At 37.8% G+C, this 12,646-nt stretch overlaps 1 protein-coding gene across 11 annotated transcripts in view; it reads right to left on the bottom strand.

Annotated features, from left to right (window-relative positions):
* arvcfb (ARVCF delta catenin family member b) overlaps positions 1 to 12,646 on the bottom strand; it is a 164,408-nt gene that overhangs the window by 150,594 nt on the left and 1,168 nt on the right. The gene's annotated exons all lie outside the window — the stretch shown is intronic.

Genomic DNA, 12,646 nt, shown 5'->3' with positions numbered 1-12,646 from the left:
GGTGCAACATATAATACATAAACCGTCTGGTGACATGATTTATCAAAAACCGACGATCATGACTGGGAAAATAAGAGATCTCTATACACACACACATAGGAAAGTATGCTTAAATTTAAAATATTTGATATTCACGATATTTCCAAATTTTCCATCATCATCAAAATAACTGAGATATTAGTGCTAATATTCAATATATCGCCCAGCTCTACACTGCACCAACAAGCACAGATGAATGTCAACAAACACGTTCATGTCCACATCTGTTGGGGTTAAATGAGCATGTTAAATCTGCATTTGTCAGGTCCGAACATTTCTGAGAAGTAGCGTACTGTAATTTCTTGAGTGTCAGTATTAGTTTGCGTCTGACAGTGCCATGTGAACTGGCCTTTAGATGCATGCTATTATTCCTTTCTCAATTATCATAAACAGTATAATACATGTACTTTCTCTCCCAATGCTCGTAGTGTTCTGTTCACTGTTCCTCCATGTCTGCCTACCCTCCCCTCTCCAACTCTCTTCTCAGCTTTGTGAGTTTGAGTTAGAAAGCTTCTGATCAGGAAGCTTTCCCAAACAATCCTTCAGCCGTACTGGGAGTAAACTAAGCTATGTTGCCCTAAGACTTGTGATCTGGCTAATGGCCTTTGGAACACACAGAGAAAGAAAAGTGAAGATATTAGCCTCGCCGTAAAACAATGTTTCTCTCAATAATGCCAATAGAATGAGCTTACAGGGCTGACTTGTACATAATGCAAAAGCTAGGAACTAGAGACAAGATTCACAGGCTGCAATCAATGGTGCCTCATTACATTCCTTTATTTTTTTTTTTTTATTTTATTTTTTTCAAAAGAACACTGAGAGAACTACTTGAAGACACTTTGAACATTTCTACTTTTTTTCAATGGACAATAAATACGCACTGACATAAAGTAAATAATAATAAATAATAACACACATATACTGTATTTTGTTCCCCTACGATATGAGCTCGTTTTTGTTCCTACATATTAACTCACCCACTTGCAAGATCATAAAATATGTCCTAGATGTGTCCTGTATACGGTACTTCTGTGCCCAAATAAGGCATCCGACAGACTATATTATGATTCATGGTCTGAATCCGCACACACATGCGCATATTCCCATTCCTCCATTCTAATTTAGCATGCCTCAGTAAAAGCTACAATGCATTTCATCAATGTTTTGAAGTAACAAACTCTCAGTTGGTTTTGGCTGTAAAGGAGAGAAATGGTACACAGATGAACTGTATAGGATTTGGCTAAATATTCAACATTGGGAACACAGTCATCTTGACAGAAGCTTAAATAGTCTCGCAACCCCAGGAAGCAAGAGTCATTTCCTGTGGCAACATGAAAGATGAGGTCTCTAAACCGCTCTAAAAATCTTCATCTTTTGACATGCATGTCCGTCTGTAAGTGAAGGGTGATACTACTAACTTTCTCAGTCTGATACAAAGCACCATCAAGACCAACATCAAACTATCAATTTGCTCGTATTCAATTTTTTGTTTTTATGATTTATGAGGATAAAATGGGTGATTACGTCCACTGATCATTAAAAATCCATTGCTATTATATATACCTAAAACTGCTAATTATACTTTTTGGTTTTTCATTCCTTAAAAACAATTATAGAACATGTGCAGTCATTTAACATATCCTAAAATTCAAACATCACTGAAACCTTTTAGCCTATAACAAATTTTACATTTCTTCCACCAACAACAAGTCAAAGCAACAGTCAGGTTCTGCAGAAACAAGACAAAAGGACTAATAATTTCAGCAATGTACACCAAAAGCAGCGTATTAGAAAAACTTCCAAAGGATTGTGTGACACTGGATAGTAGTGTAATGGCCACTGAAAATGGAGCAATGCCATGACAGGAAGTGTTATTATAAATATTAGTAATATTTCACAATATTTTCACTGTATTTTTTTTTATTAAAGCAGCCTTATTGAGCATAAGCGACTTTCAAAAACAAAAAAAGTCTTACTGGCTTTAAACGTTTGAATAGTACTGTATTTTGTGAATTTTCAGCTTTTTATCTGATGTACTGTGTTTTCTGTATTAATTTAATCCTTGTATAGCCAAGCAGAAAAATAAACTTAAGCCTACACATTTAGCTTGGTTGCTATTTAGCAGAGTCAGATGCTGTTGCTTTTCTCCGTCATGACCTCTGGCAGACACTTCTCTCTCCGTTTCAGTGAGTTTTGTGACGGCTTGTGCTTTTCAGCATTTCTGTTTGTGTTCAAATAGCAGAAAGAGAAATAGTTGCTCTGCCATTTCCTAGCAAACTTATTTTTTCACCTCAAAGATTGCAAATTGTCATGCAGCATGAAAACTAAATCATTTAGCGAAAAATAAACACTTAGGATCAGTGTTTTAATGTGCGAAAGCTCTTAACGAAACATCACTATTTTAAGAACCAATATACTTCAAGATTGATCTTCCCATCCTACTCCCAGACTGTCCCAGCCGTGCCAGGTTCACACTGTCAGCACACACTGTTCTGCGGTGGACGTCTCACCACCACAGATGCGACACCTCTACATCCAGTCATCCACTAGTATTCAAGTCCAGCTGGTCCAGCGTCCTTCATTTCCCCCTCTCCTCGGCACACACTGGACCAGGCTTCAGAGTTGGCTGAGGAGCCTGGTACATGCATAAAGACACAGTGATAGAAACGCTGGCAGTTCATCCTGCCACATCCAGGCTCTGACAGAGGCTTCCTTTTATTTCCTGCCCAGTCTTAAGCATTAGCAGAAAAACATTTATCTGACAGCTCCTTTATTAGACCATTCAGGCAAACCTGCATGTAGCTCAGCAATCCTGTCTCTTGCTAAAGGCTTCAATGGCCATCAAGAGCTCTTCACGTCCCTGAAATACAGTGGAAAGCCACAGATCCAACAGGGGTGCGATACGGTAAACATCCTTTCATTAAAAAAGCTGTGTTCCTCAAATATAGATTTAGCGTGAGGCAGACAATGTTCAGGACCTTCACTAGATGCAAGAAAGAAGCTACAATAAGGTGCCACAGTTAAAACTATGCTTGCTTACTGCACTATGCAAAAATAAAGCAAAATCAAGCAAAGCATCCTGATGAACTTTTTGAGTCCAAAGAAAACAATTAAATATGTCATTGGGTTTGCATACAGTGTACATGATACAGAAATGGAAGACGGAACAAATACTAGGTATTTGAGATAGCAGCAAGCCGAGGTGGTTAAGTGACATTGCTGCTGGACATAAAGGGTGAAAACATTGGACAGAGATTAAACTTTTAGTGCGCATGTGTTGACTGCCATTGTTCATGAACAAAATCAAATTTCCGAAAGAGATGAAAACAAGGCTTTGATTGACAAAAGTGCAGTGCATTCGGATTACATCTATTTTTGAAAATAACTTTCAGTAGACAAGAACTCCATAAAGCGATTTAGAAAATTGTGTGGTTTTGGACCTTTATAACATCACACAGCATTGTAAGGTCTGTAAGTTTATCCTTCACAGCCTTGTTTTATCTGTGTAAAATGCAATATGGCATCTAATGACTATGGTCTATGGATGACACTTTGAAAGGCTACAGATTTGTCTATAAGCAAACACTTAGCATGTATTAAGCTGCAAAAACTAGCTTGCTATGGACTTCTTAAATTTCTGATTCTAGCTACAAGATAAGACTGTACAAATTCATATTCATGTCAAGAGTATATTCGGTGTTTAAAACCATGGACCACCTATTCACAGCTAGGAAATAAGAAAGAGGATGGAAAAAAAAGATGAGAACAGTCTGCAAAGACTGTTCTGTTCCTAGCTGCCACTTTGCATATGCTTATGAAAGATCCCAACGAGAAAAAAGCATCTGCAGTCTTTATATTTAAACAAGGCCCCTGATCATTTCAAAGTTATTAGGCTCATTTTAAAGTGGATAATTTCATGAACCTGTTACAGGCTTTGCACAGAGGCTACTATTGAAAGATGAGCCAACAGCTGCTATATTTGACCCAACTGCAAACCTGCAGACCCGAGCAGGCACAGCAAAATACTGTATCTCATTTCACAGGTGAAGAAGTCCTAAAGGCACAGCAGCAAAAAAGCCTGTTTAATTTAAAGTGTCAGAGACAGGGAGGAAAAAGTAAATTATGACTATATTTGGTGCAAAAAAGGACTTAATAAATAAATATATTAGGAAATGACCTCTTTAGGAAAGCTAGTTTTTGAAATGTATTCAAAATGCAGTCTTAGCTAATCCCCAGCAATTCTGGCAAAGCCGCGGTGAGTTGGAGAGAGCGTGGCTTTGCAATGTCGAGCAGAGTGTTTTTCAGGGCACCGCTAATTAAACAAACCTTTCCAAAAAGTCATTTCTCACATCATAATTGCATTCGGTACTCAAGGAGGAGGAGAAACCAGCTATAAATAATGATACAACTTGAAAACATGAAAGTAAGATTTGACTAATTATTGGCCAGATACAAATGACACACCATTGGGAGTAGGGAAAGCGCTCATCTCAGCTCTGAGAGAAGATCCGTTTCAGGGAGAGCCGAGATCAGGCGTGCCGCACTGGGGCTCTGGGTCATGATCCAACAAAGCAGACTGGATCATTAGGACATTCTTTTCCCACAGCTCTTTTTCCAACAGACACCGCATACAAACACAGAAATCACAAAAACAAGAATTCCTAAGAAACCGGGGGACATCGATCTCAAATCGGATGGCATGTCAAAAATTGGCTCCGGAAAAGAAACTTTTTGCAAGCAAAATATGTAATTATTTCATTAAAACATTAGTTCTCTTTCAAATTAATATTTTTCGATAGTTTACTCACCCAATGCCATCAAAGATGTTTATGTATTTATTTCTACCGCTCAAATGTCTTTTCCAATGTAAGTTTATTTTTTTACCATGGTCATTTTTGTGTGCATACAATACATGTCCTTTTCACTAGGAAAGAAAATTGTGACTTTTCATTGTGACTTCCGCCTACGTCAAGCGTGACCCACGTATCGCAGAACAGAGCAAGACGAGCATTTGTGTTTATAAAGCATATACTTTTTTGTTCTTTAAATGACAGACAGTTTCACTAAATAAGACCCTTATTCATTGTCTGGAATCGTTTATAGCCCTTTGAAGCCACACTTTAACCGTTTGTAGTGCACGGAAGTAAACTATATGGATTTAAATTCTGGAATGTTCAATAAACATATTGGATGGCATGGGGTTGAATAAATTATCAGGAATTTTTCATTTGAAAGTGAACTGATCCTTTACATTATATTTTATCCATTAAATGGATAGTGCAAACAGTTGCTGGTAGCTATAGCCCCATTCTTCAAAATATCTTCTTGCAGAAGAAGGAAACTCAGGTTTGGAATACCTTGAGGGTAAGAAAGGATAACAGAATACTGCTTCTTGCATGAACTATTCTTAAAAGATCATTCCAAACTTCACCTTTCCTGAAGTATCAGAACTTGCCGAGGTGCCTTCTCTGGCATAGCCAGGTCAACTAGAATCAGCTATTTAGCTCCTATCCTAAGGCACATAGTGCAGTGTTTAACCTCCCTGGATGTTCCAGTGATTACAATTAAGCAGCTCTTATCCCTGGACATAATCAAGCCCGGGTTAATCCACACACACCATGACAACCACCACAGGACAAGTCCCACCAGCCTGCTTGGACGGTGTCATTGTTGAAACAGGGTCAAGTATGACAGGAAGCGTCTCCTCAGCCAACTGGGATGTGGAGCGAGTGACGGGAGAAAGGGTCGGGAGATGAGAAGGGCATTGGGAAATGGCTGGAAATTTCCACCAGATCACATTTTCATAAATCAAGCTCTTGTCCCGGCACAGTGCGGAGCAGAAGGGATTGGGAAAAGAGGATTAGTTGGGTGCAGCCCAAACACAGGAGTTAAAATGTTATCCAATATCATTCATACGAGAACGTGAGGACAGACGAACGATGACTTTGCTGTGCAAGAACAGAGCTGTGAAGCTGGTGTATTTTTCTCCTGTCTCAGTTTAATATCCCAAAACAACATTAAGTCATCTGTATGTTGATTTTATCAAAAAAAAAAAAAAGGTATTTCAAAAATTATATTATAATAGAATATTATATTCTATTTGCACTAGTATCCTGATCAACGGCACACAGCAACATTATAGGTCGAGCAATGCTGAATGCTTGGGACAGAACTACATGTTTGCTTGACCAACAGAAAATGGAAGAGTAATTGACAATATAATTTTTAGATTTTAGATGATAGGTCACACAAAAATGAGACACTAACTTTAATCGGTCATCTCAGAATAATGCAAATAACTGCATCTCTGCTCTAGACTCAAATAGAAAACAGCACATCAAGTTCATAATAAAAGCAGCATTTACTACACAGAGCTGTGCCCAAATTCACATTGATTATCAACGTGGTCTCAATGTGAAATCACGCACAGGACGGTTTTTACCGCTGATTACAGAACAGTCTTTATTGATTCACATTATATATCCGACAATGATTGTTGTGCATCCCTAAGATGGTTTACATAAATGTACTGTAGAAAAAAATATATTGTAAGCAAAATGTTTAAAAAGTAAAAGTCAGTAATATGGAACAGTCTTTAATCCAACCAGGCCTGGCAGAGCACTGTGGAAATGGAATTACCATGGAGTACAAATTCACATACCCTATTAGCAAAGCTCACAAAAATTCACGAAAGACAAACAAACAAACAAAAAAAACCTAGAAGAATATGAGAAACAAAGAAGCAAACTTTATACTCGCACCACTAAAGTGGGCCTGACATTTCGTAGACCTTCTCAATCAAACAAGCGTTCCCGCGGAATCACAAACAAAAGGAATGTGCGCTCTTCATACTAATTTCCTGAAACCTGGAAATAAACACAAACACTTTTACATGACTTATGAGTTGATAAACCTAGATTAATGATATTTAGGACAATGAAATATCAAGTCTCTGCACTGAAATGCCACCAAAAAGGCTATTTAGCAGGAAGGATTATTCAGAGCAGGTGCCACAAACTGTGCCAAGGAGAGTCAGTATCGCCCAGTCGTGGATTTTTGCAGAATACCAAATGGCTTGTGAGAGACGGGGCAAGCAGAGCTATCAAGCAGGTGTGTGGCCATAAAGAGTCATTCACGATCACACGGAAACCGCTCACTGTCCTTTCTTTTCATCCTATGGCCGTTTCACTTAAAGGTGTCAAACAAGTTTGACCGTTATCATGCCGATCATGAGGTATGTATAACATCGAGATCATTGTTTGATACGACTATTCCCACAGATAGGTTTTGCTTACATTTTGGTACACTTTCCACAGTCGTTTGGATATCAGCTACAAACCCTGGGCCTGAACATATTTTAATACAATTACAAACCAACACTTTTAACTTGCTTTGCTCAGACAGACAGACAATTTTTTAATATTTTAAAACCTTTTTTCGAACAAATCTCAGTCTAAATGGCCCAAATTTAATTTCAAGCACTTTTTAAAATATGATTCAGAATATACGCAATATTGTCCAGGGCAGTCCGAAAACACTCCGTTTTTGCTCACTGCATGACATTCACTATGCAGTGAATAGTGAATGAGTGAACGAGTCAGCGGTTTTAGACAAAATATACACATGAGTGCGCAAAATGCCTCTTATGTTCTCTCAAGCGTCTCGTGAGTTCAGCACTGCGGCGAGATGTCATGATAGACATGAGCGGTTTTCTGTCATCGCTTTGCATGCTGACAGCTACTCTCCTGGCATCGCACTGATGCTTACATCATTACTATAGCAACCAATGCAGACACACCGGATATTAACTACACTGTCCTGAACAAACGGATCAATTCACATGCAAAATAAAAATGAGGACCATCAGACCTAAAGAACGGATTTGAAAACCAAATTGCATTTGTGTATGGTGCGAACAAAGCCTTAGTGTACAAAACATAAGCAGGCCTGAAATGAGATTCAGCAACAGAAAGGCTTACATAATGAAGACACTTTATTAACATATGAAATGAGTTCCAGGCAGGAGGGACTGCGGAACTTACATTCCACAGCTATTGTTCCAAAGAACTGAAGGGAAAAAAAAAAAAAAAACTATAGGGGACTGATAGTCAAGGCCAAGACAAAGATGGAAAGAGAGGCGAGAGAAAAAGAGAAGCTTTAGAGACTACCCTTCAAAGGAGAGCTCAAACTCTAAAACTTTCAAAATTTCCATATTCTAAAAGAGAGATATGAAAAGTTTATCAAAAAGCCACTTTATCTGGAGCTCCTTCACACAGCTCCTTTTATTAGGCGCCTCAAAAGGCAACTGACCACCCAGGCAAAATAAAAGGTGCAGCTGTGCTCAAAACCGCATCTGCAATATGTTAATTATTTTACCAAAATAAGAGGGATCATGCAAAATTGTATTTTTCTTGAATAAGACATTTCCCATAAAAGGCATTTATATATAGCCCACAAGAGAAAATATTGGTCGAATTTAGAAAAATTAGCCTTTCAAAAGATTGCATACACGCGATACTGTTTTGTTACCCGGGTGATGCACTGCTGTTTTTTGTTTGCTTTGTGATAGTAGTACATGACTCCCTTGTTTGTCCTGAATGGTTAAACTTCTTCAGGTAAATGCAGGTCTACAGAAACCAAACAATAAAGATTGTTCTGAAGACAACAAGACGCATTGTCTTTGCATTGCCCTGTTTTGCTTCTGATCCCAACATTAGGAAAAAGTGGATGAACCTTGCTTTTAATGAGGTTTCAGACTGTATCAGTAAGAAATCAAGACTTCGTTCGCCTAATTTTACCATAGATTTGTTTACAAACAATGTGCAACTCGATGCAGGATTTTCAGGAGGATTGAAACTAATTGACAGTGCTCTGCCAATTATATTGGATCCTACAGAGTGTCACACCACACAAGCGTGAGTAACTGTTTTTATAAAAGGAGGTCAAAGCAGGATAGAAAATAGCCCTTGGTGTAAAAATTTTGATAGTGGACTTCAGAGAAATGTACAAAATAAAAAAGGCAGTTCATGACCTCTTTAATCAGGCAAAATTTTCACCACAACTGTAAATGCTAAATAAACTATTAATTTGGAACAGAAAAAGCCATGCTACACATTAAACAATAGATATCAATTAACTTAATAAAATGAATATTGACAATTAATATTCTTTTATATAAGTGTTTTTCTGAATTACTACTACTGAAATCCTCTCGGTTTCCATAAATATATATAGCAGCACAACCTTTTCGACACTGACAATACATTTAGAACTGTGGCATTAATTAAGCTGAAAAACATAACTTTATCAGAGTTTCTTTTAGACAATTTTTTCTTTAGGTGGTCTGAAATTATCGAAAAAAGTCAAAGGCCAGTAGGGGGAAAAATAAACATAAACTTGCTTATTTTTAAACAGTGGTTTAGATCCTTGTATAAATAGATTCAATTATATTTCATGTTTTCCTAAAGATAAAAATCTACCGAAGCATCTGTTCTAAACTAAAAAGAGCCCTATATTACTATAAGCAAAGACTATAGAATAACCAAGACATGTCACTCACATATAGGAAAAAACAGACATATATAGATGTCCCATTGGACTGCTCCAGGCATGTAGGTGAGGCTGCCATGTTGGAACAGTGAACTTGACGTCATTCACCACACTGTAGGTTCACACAGAGCTGTTGAGCCGTTCTGTGCAGAACATCAAGTCAAGAACGCTATAATATGGCATAGATAGATAGATAGATAGATAGATAGATAGAGAGAGAGAGAGAGAGAGAGAGAGAGAGAGAGAGAGAGAGAGAGAGAGAGAGCTACATTTATGGGACAGTTGTTGTTAGAAAGATTTAGAAATTGATTTAAATTTTGCTAATTAAAAATTTAATCATAAGCTCGATTGTTTTGCAGAATCTGATGCTTGCTCATTTAAAGAAATAGAAGCTGCACTTCCATGCCCAAGAGGCGTTTGAAAGATGGCCGCAGAGTGACATGACTAGCTTTAAACAGACTTTGATAGAAGGATACAGGACAACAGAACCCGAACTTAAATGCAATTACTGTTTATTTTGATATATATAATAATCAAGAGACAACTTTAAAAAGATTGTATGCAAACTGCACATGAGGCAGTTTTTATGTTTAAAATCATGAAATGTCCATTTGTTGTTGAAACCTTTTCATTCACACAGTGGCCTTCATAACTTGTTACATGAGATTTAATTTAAAAATACATTAAAGTGAAATACAATGAGTTTTTTGAGCACAATCACCACATGACATCAAAATACAGCGAGAGTGATTTGAAAGCATGAAGAGCCATGTTTATTCATGTTTATTTTTCGTTACAACTGACTCCACGCAAGTGTTTATACAGCGATCAGTCGCACCACATAAAGAATGCCATGTGTTCGAAATTTCTGGAAGGAAGGGGAAAAAAAAGTAATTAATCAGAAAGATGAGACTTTGTTTCCTATCGAAAGTTACTATATATTAAACTGGAAGTTTACAGTGTATGCTGAGCCAAAATATCCATACCGAAACTTTTTGGTACAAATGTGTGTACCGTTACACCACAAGCACTTTAGGCTGCCCTTCGAACTGTGAATATACAATAACAACGAACAATCCCTATAATTTAAAATCTCATTTAAGCTGGACTGACACCCTGTTAAGTTTACTTCACAGGGAACTACCAGCCAAAAGGAACCATACCCCAAGGCTCATCCTGTCTTCTCTGTACAAGTGCTCTTTTTGCAAACTCGAGCTCAGCTCTGTCAGCTCTCATCCATCTGACTAAAGCAACATTACAATGTGATGAACTGCAAAATGCTGAAGAGCAATAAAAACACAAGCTTACAGTATGCTCCCCACTGGCCTGCTTTGTAACTCTGTTTTGTTGTTTTATGAATCTATATAAATGCACCAAAGTCTCCTCCTGATGAAAGAAGCAATGAAATGACTTTGACAGCATCCATCCTTGAACCACATTAAAACAAAGTTTTCAAAAACATGTACAACTTATTTAAATTATAAAATGGAACAAAGGGTAGCTCTTTGCATAGAGCTGAATTTCTCCTGACAAGTAAAGCTGCTCAATGTGCCATGAATGACAGCGCTGCCTAATTTAACAAGCTCCTCATCTCAGCTGGGGTAAGACAGTTTTAAAGAACAGAGAAACTTTAATATTTCAGAGAATTATGTTAACATGTCATCAATATGACACTGGGTCTCACCAATGAAATATCACAGCAAGTAAATAAGATGTACATGCACTTTAAAGTAATTAAGCAACATACAAAAGAGGGTTGTGCTTACACATCACATCAGGTCTCACTGAAGGGTGAGGGGTTAAAAGGTTACTCCACTCCAAAATTGACAATTTGTCCTTAATCACTTACCGCCATGTTGTTTCGAACCCATAAAATTTTAGTTTGTCCTCGGAACACAATTTAAGATATTTTGGATGAAAACCGAGAGGTTTATGGCTGTCCCATCGACTGCCAAGTATATACCACTCTCAAGGTCCAGAGAAATAAAATACTCCTTCTACCATCACGAGTTCAATCGTAACGTCATGAAGCTACGAGAAAACTCTTTGTATGGAAAGAAAATAAAATAATTACTTCATTCAACACTCTAGCAATTTGGAATGACATGGAGATAAGTAATTAATGACAAAACTTCCATTGACTTACGGGTTCAAAACTGACCACTGACTCTGACGCAACTAACGTCATAAGTGTACATCAAGTCAGAAGTCAGCCAAGAAGCCAGAACTTGGCCCTCTCGTGGAAAAAAAAACGGAAGTCAGTTATTTAAGTTAGAATTTGAAAACGAGAAATATGTTTGCTCCAAAAACCCATCGATCTGCTTCAGAGGACATGTGATAACTCCTCGAAGGCAAAGATGTTAGTTTCACAACGGATATATCCGATTTACGAGCTTCAGAATAATGGCTGCTATCCATGAGCATTACCAAGCTTGGAAGAGCCAGGATAATTTTTTTAAACCCTAATGTGTTCGTCTGAATGAAGAAAGTCATACATCTAGGATGGCTTGAGGGCAAGTAAAAGCCATATTTGTTTTTTGGGGGGATGGACTATTCCTTTAATTCATAACATACTGCTAATCCACATCACACTACAAAACAGCTCACCAGCTATGTTTTCATACTGTAATTTTGCTTTACTGTAAAGAGGCGGATAGGTTATGAATCAAATACGACGAGTATGGTTCTGCAGCTAAGAGTGGCTTATACAGTTACTGTGAACAGCGGGTTACAGCCTTTAGCTAACAAGAACCACCCAATCATCAACTAATTATTAAATATACCTTATTAAACATTTATGCGTTTTGTACAGGCGCAGAAACTTCCAAACGCCGGTTAGATTCAGCATCTTTCGCATTTTTATCGCACAAGCTTTACCAAAACAGATCGCGTGCGCGTCAACTTCGCTTTACATTTGCGGTCCAATCAGCTTTACCGACTCATGAATATGCAAATAAGAACCATACAGTACCGTGCGAAATTCTGAAACACGACTACCAATGGTTCATTAACAAGGCAGCTTGTGGGGGGGAAAAAACATGCTTACGTTTATTTAGGA

This window comes from Puntigrus tetrazona, chromosome 5 (assembly GCF_018831695.1).
Source record: "Puntigrus tetrazona isolate hp1 chromosome 5, ASM1883169v1, whole genome shotgun sequence".
In the NCBI taxonomy this organism is placed as follows: domain Eukaryota; kingdom Metazoa; phylum Chordata; class Actinopteri; order Cypriniformes; family Cyprinidae; genus Puntigrus; species Puntigrus tetrazona.
The sequence above is the reverse complement of the archived record's forward strand: the minus strand, read 5'-3'. Positions and strand labels throughout refer to the sequence as shown.